This window comes from Schistocerca gregaria, chromosome 1 (genome assembly GCF_023897955.1).
Source record: "Schistocerca gregaria isolate iqSchGreg1 chromosome 1, iqSchGreg1.2, whole genome shotgun sequence".
Taxonomy (NCBI): Eukaryota; Metazoa; Arthropoda; class Insecta; order Orthoptera; family Acrididae; genus Schistocerca; species Schistocerca gregaria.
In genome coordinates, this window is record NC_064920.1 from 986,593,517 (window position 1) to 986,611,534 (window position 18,018).

At 36.1% G+C, this 18,018-nt stretch overlaps 1 protein-coding gene across 4 annotated transcripts in view; it reads left to right on the forward strand.

The window, feature by feature from the left end:
- Positions 1-18,018, forward strand: part of LOC126277867 (parathyroid hormone/parathyroid hormone-related peptide receptor-like) — a 506,877-nt gene that overhangs the window by 417,604 nt on the left and 71,255 nt on the right. The gene's annotated exons all lie outside the window — the stretch shown is intronic.

Here is an 18,018-nt window from a genome sequence, read left to right on the forward strand (position 1 = left end):
CAAAAGTTTAAAACTGCTACATCAATGAAGCAATTGACACTAATCCCACTGCATTTTTCTCTGTATTTGTTTTTATCATCTTCAGCACAGTTGCTGTTCCATTGGATAGCTTTGCGCAAAGTGACAAGTTTTAGAGTATAATTTTTGTCTTCAGGCGATATTAACTGTTACAGTACAATAAAAGGAAAATTTAATTTAGCATTCTGTAAAATTACAAAGAGATGGAATAATTAGATAGTACTTACCTTTATGAGATGAAATTCCCAGGTACTTGTTGAAATAAATTCTTCAGTGTAAAAGAAACTACACCCATCTTTCCTGTCGATCACATGATTTTGTTTCACATGTGGTTGTGGCTTTGATGGGATAGGTGATGCTTGTGACTGGACTGAAGTACATGGTGGTGGGAGGCTGTATGGGACAGGTATTTTCTCAGGGAGGAAAGAGGAATAGAGTACATCTCACCTTGCAGTATATGTAACCTTCCAAACTACTCTGTTTCACCTCTCTTATTCTGTTAGACATACAATACACTGAAGCACGAACATGCCAGCTTAATTTGTCTATGCCCTGAGAAAGATTGCTGTGGCACAGTCAAAGCATCAACTGTTTTGGTATTTTAGCATTTTAATTATTTTGTAAGCTGAAACTGAAGTGTATGGAGAAGGATTTTAGTGAGATTAATAATGACTGTGGAAACTCATATATTTATAGAAATTAATTTTCAGTTAAAACTTGTACATAAATTATTTTAATTTTAATATATAAAATACTAATTTCATTTAAAATTTTAAACCACCGTCTTTAAGGTATTAGTAGTGTAGAATAAATAAGTTTAGCTTTAGCCAAATAAAAGGAAGTATTTTTAATTCAATGCAGAGTGTCTGTGATGGAAAGGGTCTTAGGAGAGGAGTGAGTGTGCATTCATTTTGATTTTGATACTAGTTTTTTTCTTTTTATAGATGAAATTAACAATTTCTACAGCCATGTTGTACTGTCAATGTGCTCCAGGCATCAGTGGTAAAGAGATATGGGAAATGGTAACATCTAATAGAGTGAACCGGTATAGGACATGGAAAAGAGGCTTGACCTGTTGCTTCAGTCAGTCATAGATGAGCATCAGGTAATGCAGTTGTAGACAGGTCACAATAAAATTTCAGCAAGAGAAAGAAAGTTTTGTTGTTAGGCAGTTATGCTAGAGATGATCAACTGTTGGATGATCCTGGAGCTTGAATAACTGCTAATATTAGTTCCTGAGTAAGTGATATTAAAAAGGAAAGGGGGAAGGCAAGTACTGTCATGACTTGTAAAATATCAAAGGTTACCAATGCTGCAACAGTGTACTTTTAATTGTATGGAGGGCAGATAGAAACCATCTTTTAAGAGATGTTAAGACTTAGACAAATATTCACTTTGAGAAACTAACTGGACACCACAATCCTAGTACATTGTAGTCATGCGAACAGCTTATAGTCAAATGTTTACAGTGATTGTGATGTCCCTCACCTCCAGTTGAAATTGAAGAAGTGTAAAATTTGAAAGACCAGCTACTCTAATTACATCATAATATCTAAAAACTGTGACTTAGAATAATGAACTATTTATTTGGATTGATGTGTTAGTGTCATCACGTGCAGTTGAAATAATCTCCTCTCAGAAAATCATGTGACCACTGTTATAGTTTTAACTGGTATTATAGGATTTAGGTAAATTTGTATTTTAGCAGTAGAACTGTACTTCTCTACAGTAGGTATGGAGAAAGAAGGAGATGCTTCATTCAGTAAAATATCACACATTTAAGTACAATGGCATTAATAAACTCTGCTCAGACACCATCCAGAGACACATAAAACAAAAGTAGAATTTCATAACAAATCATTTATGCCAGTAACTCCATGCAGAGCAACTGCAGAAAATTTTTGCCTATTCACAACTAACTGCGAGGCTATATATAACAATGCAAAACAGATCATGGTTGCTGATGATTTAAATACACATTTTCAAAAAGCTCATATACTGGTAGTACGAATTTATTCCAGTTACTACTGATTTATTTTGCACCATAATCTTTTCAATAAGTTTAGTTAATTGCTGTCAGTGATGTGGCTTGCTTGTCTCAGCAATACAGACAGCCATACTGTGTGTGCAACCACAACAAAGACAAACACATGGTTCTGGAAACGGGCAGTAGCCTTTTCAGTAGTTGAAGGGGCAACAGTCTGTATGTTTGACTGATCTGGCATTGTAACATCAACCAAAAAGGCCTTGTTGTGCTGTTAATGCAAATATCTGAAAGCAAGTGGAAACTGCAGGCTTAATGTTTTCCCAGGGCAGGCAGCCCAACTGTATGGTTAAATGATGATGGTGTCCTCTTGGGTAAAATATTCTGGAGATAAAATAGTCCCCCTTTTGGATCTCCAGGTGTGGCTACTCAGGAGAATCTCGTCATCAAAATTTGTGTTACATGAATTGGATGTGGAATGTTACAGCCCTAATTGGACAGCTAGGTTAGAGAATTTTAAAAGGTAAATTGATAGGTTGAAGTTATATATAGTGCAAATTAGTGAAGTTTGGTGGCAAGAAGAACAAGACTTGTGGTCATGTGAATACAGGGTTATAAGTAGAAAATCAACTCAGGATACTGCAGGAGTGGATTTAATAACGAATAAGAAGATATGAATGCAGGAAAGATAGTATGTACAGGATAGTGAACACATTGCCATAGCCAAGATTTACACAACCCACCACAGTAAAACATGTTTATGCCAACTATCCCTGCAGATTATGAAGAGATTTAAAAAATGTATGATGTGATAAAATAAATTATTGGAATAGTTAAGGGACTGAAATTTGTTGGTAGGAAAAGTAAAAGGAGCAAAAATAGTAGATGAATATGGACTGGGGGAAAGAAATGAAAGAGAAAGCTGCTGTAGAATTTTGTACAGAGTATAATTTAATCATTGTAAACCCTTGGTTTGAGAATCATGAAAGATGAATGTATAAGTGGAAGAGAGCTGGAAGGTTTCATATTGACTTTATACTATTGTAAGTCAGAGATTTTGGAACCAGATTTTAATCTCTAAGGCATTTCTAGTGGCAAATGTGGACTCTGACCACAATGTATTGCTTATCAACTGTAGATTAAAGCTGAAGAAGGAGATGGGACTTAGACAAGTTTGCGCAGTGGCAACATCGTAACCAATGAAGTATAAATATTTCAGAGGCTGAATTGGGAAAAAGAATACAGTAGAACACGAATGAAGCAGGTGAAAGGGAATAAAAAAGTCTTGAAAATAAGACTGACAGGAAGTGCAAAATGGCTGATCAGGAATATCTGGAGGACAAACGTAAGTATTGAGGAGCACATTTCACTAGAAGGAAGACAGATACAACCTGCAGGAAAATTCAAGAGGATTTTTGAGAAAATAAAAGCAGCAGTATGAATATCCAGATCTCAGATGGAAAACTAGTTCTAATCAAAGAAGGAATGCAGAAAGGTGGAAGCTGTATATAGAGTTCCTATACAAGGGAGATGAAATTGAAGGCAATCAAAATAACTGATGACAGCCAAAGTAGAGAGGATATAAATAGTAGACTGACAAAATTAAGAAATGTGTTTCTGAAGAAGAGAAATTTGTTAAAACCGAGTATAGATTTAATTGTTAGGAAGTCTTTTCTGAAGGTATTTGTCTGGAATGTACTCTTCTATGGAAGTGAAACAGAGACAGTAGCACAGTTCAGATACGAACAGAATAGATGCTTTTGAAATGTGGTACTACATAAGAATATTGAAGATTAGATGGGTCAGTTACATAGCTGACAAGGAGGTACTGAATAGAATTGGGGAGATAAGGAATTTGTGGCATAACTTGAGTAAAAACAGGGATTGATTGATAGGACACAACCTGAGACATCAAGAGATCTCCATTTTAGTATTGGAGGGAAATATTGGGGTAAAAATCATAGAGGGGGGCAAGAGATGGATCAAAAAGCAGATACAGAAGGATACAGGTTGCAGTAATTATTTGGATATGAAGAGGTTTTCACAGATAAAGTAGCAGACCAGTCTTCAGACTGGAAAGAACAATAACAACAGCAGCAGCAGCTAATTGCTGAGTAATTGACAGGTATAATTAACATTCATATTACAAAATCAATAGTCAAGTCTCAGATTGTGTCATGCAGTTCCTCATGTTAAGTATTAATACTGATTAAGATGTAACATCTACTAAATCTGACATCAAGAAATCTGTGAATTAACCAGTAGTTGAGTATCTTAGGAAACTGGTCGAGGTCATAAGCTCAGAAGTTGTATACTTTAATTAAAAATATAATGCATTATTAATGAAGTCTTCATCTTATGCAATATTTATGTTCCCAAAAATAAAATCAGTTCTAACCAACATTTGCATGAAAACCTCTAAGGATAATGGTATCTTGTAAATCAAAAGGATAAATGATTCATCAAAGGCCTGGAGCACTCTTAAAGTGGTGTGATGTTTGCTGATAGTATTATTACACTGATAAAGCGGCCAGACACATCCACAACAGACACAGCTAGGAGAATAGTAACTGGTTCACAACATACAGTGTAGCTCTTAATCTTACAAAAACTCATATAATTCAATTCCCAAGAAATGAAAATGACCTGCAGTTACTAACAATTGAGACCAGTTGTCCCATACTAACTGAAATCAGACTAACTGTCTGAAATCTTAGACTCCCATGTGTGTAAAAAAGTAAAGGTCGCTCTATCATGTGAATAAGTTAACTAAAACACTCAGTTCTGCATACTTTTTACTTGGAAGACTCTCTCACTGTGTCAACTGGTTGACAGGATTGTTAGTATACTTTTCATATTTTCACTTAGTACTATATGATTGCTTGCAGTAACAGTATTGTATAAAGTTAATAACTGAACAGACTGCAGAACCATCTTCTAACATCATGGCAATCTTATTCTCACTTGCCAACACATTACCTGATGATACTTGTATAAGGTGGCTCTAGTGTCAACTGTGAACCACTCATACCAGTTGTCAGGATGTGTAGGTACTGGGTCCATGAAGAGCAGAAATACACAAACACTGCGTAAATAACTTCCATGTGATTATTCACAAAAACAGTTTATGGTAACATGCACACCTACACCAACTCATCATGACTTGGTCTGTCACCTTAGCACCAGATGATTATAGACTTATCAAGGTTCCACTTTGTAGTGAGAAAATAGTTATTCCACATTTAAACTGTGCTAGATAGAACAGCTATACTGTGTGCAGGTGGTCAGTGACTCACGCTGTGTAGGTGCTCTGCGGTTAGCATCACAGGTACTGACGAAAGTAGTTCATCAGCATTCCAAAATCAGTGGCAGCGTGTACACATGTACACAGGTATCCACTTTTGTGCAAGCTTCTACCCTTTACACTTCACAATAAGAGTGAATTGAGGATGAGCTGTGACAGTCACAACCACTGTACTTGTACGAGAGGCAAAATTAATTTCCACAATAATATGAATGAGTGCAGAAAGCAAAGTTCTTAAATGCACATGATTTTTGCAATTATAAAAATATTGTTGCAGTTTTTATCAAAATTTTGTACATTTTTAGCTACTCTGATTCTGATGCAGTACATTTAGAAAAAATGGAAAGTAAGCTCATTCAACTCATAGAATCGGGTGTACTGCTGGTGGTCTGAGTCTTCCCAACACAATATTTTGACGTCATAACTCAGTCTCAGGGAACACCTGATGAAGACACCGAGTTATGACATTGAAATATCATGTTGGGAAGACACGGACCACTGGCAGTATACCCGATTCTGCGAGATGACAACAAATCGCCCGGAAAGTCTTAGAAATTATTAGCTCATTCAACATAAAATTTGATTTCTTGGTTAAAAATGCAGCACTCATCATTTTGCTGGGAGATGAAATGGTCCAAACATATTGCTTCTCCAGTGAAAACATCACTTCATACAATTCCCTCTCTTTCATTTCACATTTTGTTTGGTCATTAAAATTAAAGTACACCATAATGTTTTTACACACAAGTACCTTTTTACACAACACTTTTATGACAGAAAACATACTAAGTGTGCAATACAAGGTCTTACAGAGACAATTCTGAACTACAGACTTCCTAAGACCAGACTGACTGATTTGGTGAACATTCAGTTGTATATAACAGATAATGATTTTCCAGAATGTTCTAGGAGCTGTTTGTTCAAATTGAAGGTAACAATGACATCTGTTTGTCAAAAACAATGAGAACTTAAGAATTTTTTTATCCTCTTGTATGTATACAAAGTCTGAGATCTAAAATAACAGGAAATAATTTTATGTACTAGCAATATAAAAATTGGAAATTTCATAATACACCATATGTACAGGTATGCATATACTTTGTTTTCACATCAGTAAAAATTGTTTTCAAAGAAATTAAGTATGTCTCTGAAAATAATGACGTTCTTCATTTAGCAGTAATAAATTTTTGTTTAATATTATGTAAATTAAATGCGGAAAAATTATCAAGTCTACATGACATTTGTTATAATTTATGGAAAAAATAAAACCAACTAATATTTCTCTTTGATATGCTTGTCCAAAATGAGATCTACTAGATTAATCTTTGCAGTACAATACTTTCACATAGTATAAATAAAATAGAAAGAAACTTCCCCATGGGAAAAATATATTAAAAACAAAGATTCCAAGACTTACCAAGCGGGAAAATGCCGGCAGACAGGCACATGAACAAGATACACAAACACACACACAGAATTGCTAGCTATCGCAACCGATGGTTGCTTCTTCAGGAAGGAGAGGGAAAGACGAAAGGATGTGGGTTTTAAGGGAGAGGGTAAGGAGTCATTCCAATCCCGGGAGCGGAAAGACTTCCCTTAGGGGAAAAAAAGGACAGATGTACACTCGCGCACACACACACACACACATATCCATCTGCCATATATCCACACACATATGGCGGATGGATATGTGTGTGTGTGTGTGTGTGTGTGCGCGCGAGTGTACATCTGTCCTTTTTTTCCCCTAAGGGAAGTCTTTCCGCTCCCGGGATTGGAATGACTCCTTACCCTCTCCCTTAAAACCCACATCCTTTCGTCTTTCCCTCTCCTTCCTGAAGAAGCAACCATCGGTTGCGAAAGCTAGCAATTCTGTGTGTGTGTTTGTGTATCTTGTTCATGTGCCTGTCTTTCACATAGTATGATACACATTACACTTTAATAACTTACCAGAAAAACTTTGGAAGGTATAACATTTTGTAAATACTGCAATGTAAAATTTGCTTAGGTAAATATCATGAATCCTTTACTCTACAAACAAAAACAGATCATACATTAACAAAAAGGGGGTGGATTCACCATTTCAGTAAACTCAGGCTGGTATCAGAAATTTTGGTTGATTTAGAAACCCCATTATCTTTGTTTGCTATACAGGATATTCACGATGATATGCAAATATTTTAATAACTAAAACTAAAGAAAATAGTTCATACAAACATTGGCCTGCAAATGTTTAGTTATATAGTTACAGATAATAAAAGATTTTGTCTCAAATTTAGCAACTTCGCTAATATGAAGCCATCACAAAACTGTACAAGATTAAAGTAAAGCATGATTTCCATTTATATTGTTGTTATTGGTCTGGTTAATCTAATAAAACATGTCCCAGATCTGTGTCTGCATTACTTGGTTGCATTATGAATGCAGTAGACGAAATTAGGAACAACTGTGTCAAACTGAAACGAGCAACAAAATCTGTTCATACACATGCAGCTAAATGCATTTACTCAGCGGAGGCATTTTTGAACATTTATTGTGAATATGTTGTCAAATTGTATATACACTGTACAACTTCCTCAACACTGAACTTTGTTTTTTCCAGTTAAACATGAGTTCATACGGTTTCCATTAACGTTATTACCATCATTTTTCTAAAATTAAGTTCTCTGCAATTTCTGTTGAAAACTTTGTGCAATTGCCTGGAATTTAAAAAACAAATTGAGCCACGTCATTAAGAAATTAAAAATTTTACAAAATTATGTCCTTGCTTCTCTGGATGTTCTGCAAAACCATAGCAGATACACACCTGGGACATGTTTTATTGGATTCACCAGATCAATAATAACATAATAAATTGAAATTGTGCTTTACTTTAACCCCATACAGTTTTGTGATGGCTTCATATCAGAAAAATTGCTAAATTTCAGGCAAAATCTTTTATTACCTGTATCTCCTTACCTAAACATTTGTGGACCTACGTTTATATGAACTTTTTTCTTTAGTTTTACTGGTAGAATAACATATTAAACTATTTGCATATCTTCATGAATCATCCTGTATATGATAAACGCAAAGGTGTTTTTTATTTTAGTTGTAAAACAAACTCTTGCATTAATCATTTTTATGGATTCTTCTCTTGAATTAAATTTATTATATTTAAGCCAAGTTTCTAATTCTTGCAGCATCAAGAAAGATTGCAACAGGACATGTTTTCATGGTTAGTTGTTGTTCATTTGTGCTTCTACCATTAACGTATTAAATTTCTGCACACTATAATGAGGTTACATGAGGTAACTTTCAGTATGTAATACCTAATTAGAGTTACTGTTGTCTCAGACAGTGGAAAAAGATGGAAAAATAGCTAGTTATAACTTTTTTCCTGTCACCTTTGCTTCTACAGTTTTATAAGATGTACATGAATAGCTCCCTTGCTGCACAGAAATCACTCGAAATATTTTTTGTACATCTATCTACTTTGTTGTTGTTGTTGTTGTGGTCTTCAGTCCTGACACTGGTTTGATGCAGCTCTCCATGCTACTCTATCTTGCGCAAGCTTCTTCATCTCCCAGTACCTACTGCAACCTACATTCTTCTGAATCTGCTTGTATTCAGCTCTTGGTCTGCCTCTACGATTTTTACCCTCAACGCTGCCCTCCAATACTAAATTGGTGATCCCTTGATGCCTCAGAACATGTCCTACCAAACGATCCCTTCTTCTAGTCAAGTTGTGCCACAAACTTCTCTTCTCCCCAATCCTATTCAACACCTCCTCATTAGTTATGTGATCTACCCATCTAATCTTCAGCATTCTTCTGTAGCACCACATTTCAAAAGCTTCTATTCTCTTCTTGTCCAAACTATTTATCATCCATGGTTCACTTCCATACATGGCTACACTCCATACAAATACTTTCAGAAATGACTTCCTGACACTTCAATCTATACTCGATGTTAACAAATTTCTTTCTTCAGAAACGCTTTCCTTGCCATTGCCAGTCTACATTTTATATCCTCTCTACTTCGACCATCATCAGTTATTTTGCTCCCCAAATAGCAAAACTCCTTTACTACTTTAAGTGTCTCATTTCCTAATCTAATTCCCTCCGCATCACCCGACTTAATTCGACTACATTCCATTATCCCCATTTTGCTTTTGTTGCTGTTCATCTTATATCCTCCCTTCAAGACACTATCCGTTCCGTTCAACTGCTCTTCCAAGTCCTTTGCTGTCTCTGGCAGAATTACAATGTCATCAGCGAACCTCAAAGTTTTTATTTCTTCTCCATGGATTTTAATACCTACTCTGAATTTTTCTTTTGTTTCCTTCACTGTTTGCTCAATATACAGATTGAATACCATCGGAGACAGGCTACAACTCTGTCTCACTCCCTTCTCAACCACTGTGTCCCTTTCATGCCCCTCAACTCTTATGACTGCCATTTGGTTTATATACAAATTGTAAATAGCCTTTCGCTCCCTGTATTTTACCCCTGCCACCTTCAGAATTTGAAAGACAGTATTCGAGTCAACATTGTCAAAAGCTTTCTCTAAGTTTACAAATGCTAGAAACATAGGTTTGCCTTTCCTTAATCTAGCTTCTAAGATAAGCCATAGGTCAGTATTGCCTCATGTGTTCCAATATTTCTACGGAATCCAAACTGATCTTCCCCAAGGTCAGCTTCTAGTAGTTTTTCCATTCGTCTGTAAAGAATTCGCATTAGTATTTTGCAGCTGTGGCTTATTAAACTGATAGTTTGGTAATTTTCACATCTGTCCACACCTGCTTTCTTTGGGATTGGGATTATTATATTCTTCTTGAAGTCTGAGAGTATTTTGCCTGTCTCATACATCTTGCCCACCAGATGGTAGAGTTTTGTCAGGATGGCTCTCCCAAGACCGTCAGTAGTTGTAATGGAATGTTGTCTACTCCCGGGGCCTTATTTCGACTCAGGTCTTTCAATGCAATGTCAAACTCTTCACGCAGTATCATATCTCCCATTTCATTTTCATCTACATCCTCTTTCATTTCCATAATATCGTCCTCAAGTACATCGCCCTTGTATAGACCCTCTGTATACTGCTTCCACCTTTCTGCTTTCCCTTCTTTGCTTAGAACTGGGTTTCCATCTGAGCTCTTGATATTCATACAAGTGGTTCTCTTTTCTCCAAAGGTCTGTTTAATTTTCCTGTAGGCTGTATCTATCTTACCCCTAGTGAGATAAACTTCTACATCCTTACATTTGTCCTCTAGCTATCCCTGCTTAGCCATTTTGCACTTCCTGTCGATCTCATTTTTGAGACGTCTGTATTCCTTTTTGACTGCTTCATTTACTGCATTTTTATATTTTCTCCTTTCATCAATTAAATTCAATATTTCTTCTGTTACCCAAATATTTCTACTAGCCCTTATCTTTTTACCTACTTGATCCTCTGCTGCCTTTACTATTTCATCCCTCAATGCTACCCATTCTTCTTCTACTGTATTTCTTTCCCCCATTCGTGCCATTTGTTCCCTTACGCTCTCGCTGCAACTCTGTACAACCTCTGGTTTAGTCAGTTTATCCACGTCCCACCTCCTTAAATTCCCATCTCTTTGCAGTTTCTTCAGTTTTAATCTACAGTTCATAACCAATAGATTGTGGTCAGAGTCCACATCTGCCCCTGGAAATGTCTTACAATTTAAAACCTGGTTCCTAAATCTCTGTCTTACCATTATATAATCTATCTGATATCTTTTAGTATCTCCAGGGTTCTTCTATGTATACAACCTTCTTTTATGATTCTTGAACCAAGTGTTAGCTATGTACTACTGTAGTAGGTGTGGGCTTCGTGTCTATCTTGGCCACCATAATGTGTTCACTATGCTGTTTGTAGTAGCTTACCCGCATTCCAATTTTTTTATTCATTATTAAACCTATTCCTGCATTACCCCTATTTGACTTTGTATTTATAACCCTGTATTCGCCTGACCAGAAGTCTTGTTCCTCCTGCCACTGAACTTCACTAATTCCCACTATATCTAACTTTAACCTATCCATTTCCCTTTTTAAATTTTCTAACCTACCTGCCCGATTAAGGGATCTGACATTCCATGCTTCGATCCATAGAACGCCAGTTTTCTTTCTCCTGATAACGGTGTCCTCTTGAGTAGTCCCTGCCCGGAGATCCAAATGGGGCACTATTTTACCTCCAGAATATTCTACCCAAGGGGACGTCATCATCATTAACCATACAGTAAAGCTGCATGCCCTCGGGAAAAATTACGGCTGTAGTTTTCCCTTGCTTTCAGCCGTTCGCAGTACCAGCACAGCAAGGCCGTTTTGGTTAGTGTTACAAGGCCAGATCAATCAATCATCCAGACTGTTGCCCCTGCAACTACTGAAAAGGCTGCTGCCCCTCTTCAGGAACCACGCGTTTCCCTGGCCTCTCAACAGATACCCTTCCTTTGTGGTTGCACCTACGGTACGTGTATCAGTATCGCTGAGGCACGCAAGCCTTCCCACCAACGGCAAGGTCCATGGTTTATTGAATTACAAAAATACCTTGATATTGTTTTGATTTTGTTCAAGATTTGACATACATTCTCACTACTGTTCGTCTACCACTGTAGCACTTCTGTTAACCACAATAATGTTTCCAATTACTGTGGCTTCCTTGAAAATGATACGACCCCATCAGTCCCAAAAAGTTTCAAGTCTGTATTAATAAAAAATAGAGAAACTTTTGGTTTTAACAGTTGAGCTGTTCTACATAGTATTCCTCCGCTTGTGCACAATGCACACCATGTTCATGCCACAATGTGAAACTGTCAGAAAAATCCTCCTTTTAAGATATTGTTCTACTCACACATCACATTGGCTTGAATGCTGGTTATGTCATCAAAGTTCTGACCCCTCATGTGAATTGTTATATTTGGGAATAATAAGAAGTCTTTTACCACCAAGCCAGGTGAATATGAAGGGCAGTTGAGATCTGTCACTCATTATCTGCCAGAATCTGCACTACATTTGCAGCCAGGTGAATGGGAGCAATGCCATGCAGCAAGAAGAAACCCTTCCCTTTCATTGTTGCAGACAAACCATGTGAATCATCTTCTGCAACCAATCCATGGCACCCAAGTTATAGTGCAACTTTACAGAGGTGCCAGTAGGAAAAAATTCCCTTTTGATAATGCTATAACATCAACAAGGTGTCAAACTATGTCTTCACTCTTGATTTTGTCATTTGCACCTTCTTTGGTCTTGAGAAGTCATCAAAGAGCCATTCTGCCCTTTGTCTTTTTGTGGTAGGTTTGTTTTGATAACAACAAGTCTCGTCATCCATGATGATTTTTTCCAGAAAAGAAATGTCTGCATTTTTTATTCCAGCCGCATCATGCATCAATGTTTTTGTTTGCAAGTTAAAGTGTGTTGGACAAACTTAGAACACACTTTTCTCTTCTTCAAAACATTGTGGAGAATGGCTTAAGCACTTGTTTTACAGATGTTCAGTTCTTCAACAACAGTTCAGCATGAGGCATGGTGGTCATTTTTTAAAAGAGCGAGAATTTTCTCAACATTTTTGTTGTTTGAACTTCAGGGTGTATTGCCTGACCTCTCATTGTCCTTGAACAACACCTGTCCTTTAAGATGTTTAAACAGCTCAAGCACTCAACCATAAATTAAATACTTTAAATAATTAGCACAATAAGCCTTTTCCATTGACTCAAATAGTAGCATAGCCACTTTGCTGAGTGAAATTGTATGACTGCTAGTTGCTCCACAGCAATTTATGACACAACAATGTTGACAAACTATGGCCGTATGTCCACTATTTAACACTGCCTACTCACAAATGACCAGTGGAATGCATTCTTGTTGTTTATTGCTGTCAGTTCAAGCCGCCAGTGTAGCTACTATGCTCATGTCACTTACATGTCAGGCACAAAATTAGTCATTGAACTTTTGGGATGGACAGTGAAGTCAGACAACTTCAATGAATTTTTAACAAAGTTTACAGTAAATTTTCACATTTCTCAGTAAGAGTGACTAACCAAAAGAATGCAGAAAATTGTCTTAGTAATTCAATCAATATAGTCCGTGGACGTAATTCTGATTGGGGAAAAATCATATATGGCTTCCCCAAAGCTCAGTCTTAGCCCTAACATTATTCCTCATATACATAAATGAAATTCCATCTAGTATGCAACAAATAGAATTAGTTTCTTTTGCAGATGACACCAGTGCTTTAAACAATCCAAGCATATAAACATGAACAGAAGAAATGGTACGCAGTCTTCTTAAAACAATCAGTGACTCATTTTCTGTGAATGCTGTCACCCTCCATTTTAAAAAGACACAGCATATTTTACACATTAAAATAATAGATATTTTTCTACTGAGTGGAAGGAGTTACCAGTGAGAAATGTTTTACAGTTTGTTTTCAAATTTTACTTTGCTGTCTGTCAGACATTTTATATCATTGGGTAAATGATCAAAAATTTTAGTTGCAGCACTGTACACCCCTTTCATGCAAAATACAACATTAATGTGGAGTAATGAACGTCATTTTTCCTTCTGGTATTGTAATCATGTGCATCATTACTCCTTTTCAACTGTAATAGATTATTTACAACAAACTTACTGAGGGCATTAATATACTGTGAACCAGTAGTCAGAATGTCCAGCTCCTTAAACAGATGACTGCAACATGATTGTGGGTGAGCACAACATGCACTGAAGTGCCAAAGAAACTGGTATAGGCATGTGTATTCAAATACAGAGGTATGTATACAGGCAGAATAAGGCACTGCAGTCAGCAGTGCCTATGTAAGACATCAAGTGTCTGGCGCAGTTGTTAGGTCAGTTACTGCTGTTACAGTGGCATGTTAACAAGATTTAAATGAGTTTCATTGTTGTGTTATAGTCAGTGTATGAGTGATGTGACACATCATCTCCGGGTTACTGATGAATGGAGATTTTCCCCTGTGACCATTTCATGAGTGTACCATGAATATCAGGAGTCTGGGTTACATCAAATTTCCGACATATCTGCAGTCGAAAAAAGATTGTGCAAGAATGGAACCAACAATGACTGAAGAGATTCAATCATTGTGACAGAATTACAAACTTTCCACAAATTGCAAGGTTTCAATGCTTGGCCAACAACAAGTGTGTGAACCTTTCAGTGAAACATCATCAATATGGGCTTCCGGAGGTGAAGGGCCATGCATGTACCCTTGATGACTGCATGACACAGAGATTTATGCTTCGCCTTGGCCTGTCAGCACCAACATTGAACTGTTGATGATTGGAAGCATATTGCCTGGTTGGACGAGTCTCATTTCAATTTGTATTGAGCAGATGGATGTGTACAGGTGTGGAGACAATCTCATGAATCCATGGACCCTCTTTTGAGCTTAAACACTTCCACTGGCCACCAAACTCCCTGGACATGAACATATCTGGGATACCTTGCGACACGCTGTTCAGAAGAGATTTCCACCCCCTCGTACTCTTACGGAATTATGGACAGCCCTGCAGGATTCGTGGTGTTAGTTCCCTCCAGCACTACTTCAGTCATTAGTCGAGTCTGTGCCACATAATGTTGCGGCACTTCTGCATGCTCATGGGGGCCCTACAGAGTATTAGGCAGGTGTACTAGTTTCTTTGGCTCTTCAGTGTATTATTCCTGTGTTTAAATTCTTGCCAACATGCACAGCTAAGAATATTGAAGCTTCAACCCTATATATTTACAGACAAGAAAATTTCGCAAAAACGATAACATGAAAAATAATGCAAAATTGGCCATTTTTAATGAAATATCACAAAATTGGCAGTTTTTAAGAAATATGGAGAAATTTGTCATTTTGGCTTGTAATAAAAACGTTATAAATATGAGGTCGTCAACCTGTCGATTTTCATAGCTGCTAGTTATTTAATATCGCAATTGCATTTTGACCTCTTATTTCCTCAAGGCTTAGGTTGGTGTACAGCCTTAATATACATGATCATTTCCTGCATAGCTATGATCTGATGTCAGAAGTAATATCAAAAGTGCAACAAAAATTGGCAAAAAACATTTAATTTGAAGAAAAATAATATCAAATTTGACAAAAACACTGAATTGATAAAAAAAAAACATAGAATCTGCCAAAAAAGGTAAAATCAAAGTTGGCGAGAAAGGTAACAATGAATTTGGCAAAAATAGCAGCCAATTTGGCAGTAAATACCACAAAATTAAGCAAAAAATAGCAGCAAATTTACCAAAGAAATAACTGATAGAAAACAACACAAATTTTGAAAAAAAAAAAACCTTCAGACTTGGCAAAAACCTACGAATTAGCTAAAAAATTCTGAATTTGCAAGAAAATAACCTCAAATTCAGCAAAAAATAAAACCAAAATGATACAAATGACAAAGTAGTGATTTTAGCAAAAACAGCACCAAATGGCAAAAACAGCAAAGTTGGCACAAAAACCAAAAACTGACAAAAAACACCAAACTTGACAGACAACGAATGTAACGAAAAGATAAAAAGTTTAAAAATGGCCGAAAATAGCACAAAATTTGTCAAAACAGGGAGATTCAAATGAAAATCCAAAATTGGCAAAAAACACCAAACTTGGCAAAAAAACAAATTTGACAAAAAGATAAAAATGACAAAGCAAGCAAAAAATAGGCAAAAAACAACAAACTCGCAAAAATTACCCCAAATTTGGCAAAAATAGTGACACCTAATTTGTAAAAAAATTGTATCAAATTTAGCAAAAATGCAACAACGAATTTGGCAAGAAAAGATAACATCAAATTTGTCTAAAAATATCACCAAATTTGGTCAAAATTTAACATCCCATTTGGCCATAAAATAAAAGATTTTTTCTTGCCCCTACATATATTAACTCCCCACCAAGTGTTACACTTATCAGTACCAGTCTCATATGCAAAAAAGAACTAATTCTGCATTGTGCTTTATGCATATTAGAAGGAAGATCATTCTCATATATGAGGAACAATAGCAGACCTATTATTGAGCTTCAGGGAGCCCCATAAGTGGTTTTTACCCAATCAGAATTATGATCCCAGATTGTGTTGGTTGAATTACCAAATACAGCTTTGTAGATTCTTATATTTAGATATGACATTGTCTATTCGTTAGAAGTACCATTAATTGCATAAAACATATTTATCTAGGGGAATAGTTATGTACACAGTCAAATACGATGGATAGGTCACAGAAAATACCAATCAGTGTTATTTTATTATTTAATGCTTGTTAAATTTGTTGAGTGCACATATAAATGGCATTCTCATTAGAGCAACTCTCCTGAAACATGAACTGCGATTTGCTGGGGACATTATTATTACTTAGGTGGGATACTCTCCTAGAACATGTCATCTTGTTAAAAAATTTTGGAAAATGATATCAGCAGTGAAACAAGTTGGTAGTTCTTGACATCCCTCCTACCATCTTTCTTTAACAGTGGCATATTCCAGTCTCTTCATAAAAATGCTTCAAGTTAGTGGTGCATTACATATTTCAGATAGGACTGTACTTATCAAACTAATACAAATCTTTACTACTCTACTGCAAAAACCATCAAAACCAAATGAGATTTTGTTTTTGAGAGAATATACAATTTTCTTAATTTCGGAAGGAGAAACTGCTGATAAATTCACATAACTGAATTTTATGAGAGTTAATTTTTCAACATATTGTTGTGATTTTTCTCTAGAACTGTCTGTCCCTATATTTTTTACAACATTTAAGAAATAATTATTAAATGTGTACGCTATCTATGAATCTTCACTTATAGCCCTTCCACACAGTTCAGCAGTAAGTCTATTCTGTTCTATGGCTGGTTGTTCTGTCTCTTATTTCACTACATTCCATATAGCCTTACGTGCGTTGTCAGAATTACTGATTTCTGATGTTGTATGCATGTTACTTGATATGTTTAATAACCTTTGTTAGTAATTTTGAATAGTTTTTGCACTGTGCAAATACCTTAGGATCTGTACTTCTTCTTACCAACAAGTACATTTTCCTTTTCCTTTCACAGGATACTTTAATCCCTCTATGGATCCATGATTTTCCATGGCTGTTTAGTCCTTTCTAATTAGCTTACACAGAATGCTGTTTTCAAATAATGACATGAATTTATGTTAGCATATGGTTCATTATAAATTTCATTCTAGGTGATCTCTTGTAAACTATTCCTAAAAACATTTGTGCTGAAGTAATTAATTATTCTAACTGATTTCCACTGAGGACTATCTATACTGTAAGGCACTAAGATCAATTTTCCTACAAGAATCCTTTACAAAATCTACACTGAAGTCACCACAGATAATTAATTGCTTGTTTCTGACTGACAGAGTAAGCAATACAGAAGCAGACTATTATTTGGTATTAATTCACAAGCACACACTTCTTTGTTCTGATCACTACAAAATCTACTTGTCTCAATGTTTTTGAACTTGTGCTCTGTCTTAATGTATGTGACCACTCCTCATTTAATTTTGCATGAGTGAGATGCTGGAATGTAATCTTTTACATGTAACTTATCCAACCCCATGGGTATGTGGTGAATGGATAGGCACAAGCTGTCTGGCTTTTCAGAGCTCTCTAAAGTTTCCAAAATGGATAAGAAGCCCTGTACATTATTATGTAGTTCTATAATAATTTCATGAAATAAACTAACCTTACTTTTGTGTGCATTCTTAAGCATTTTGTG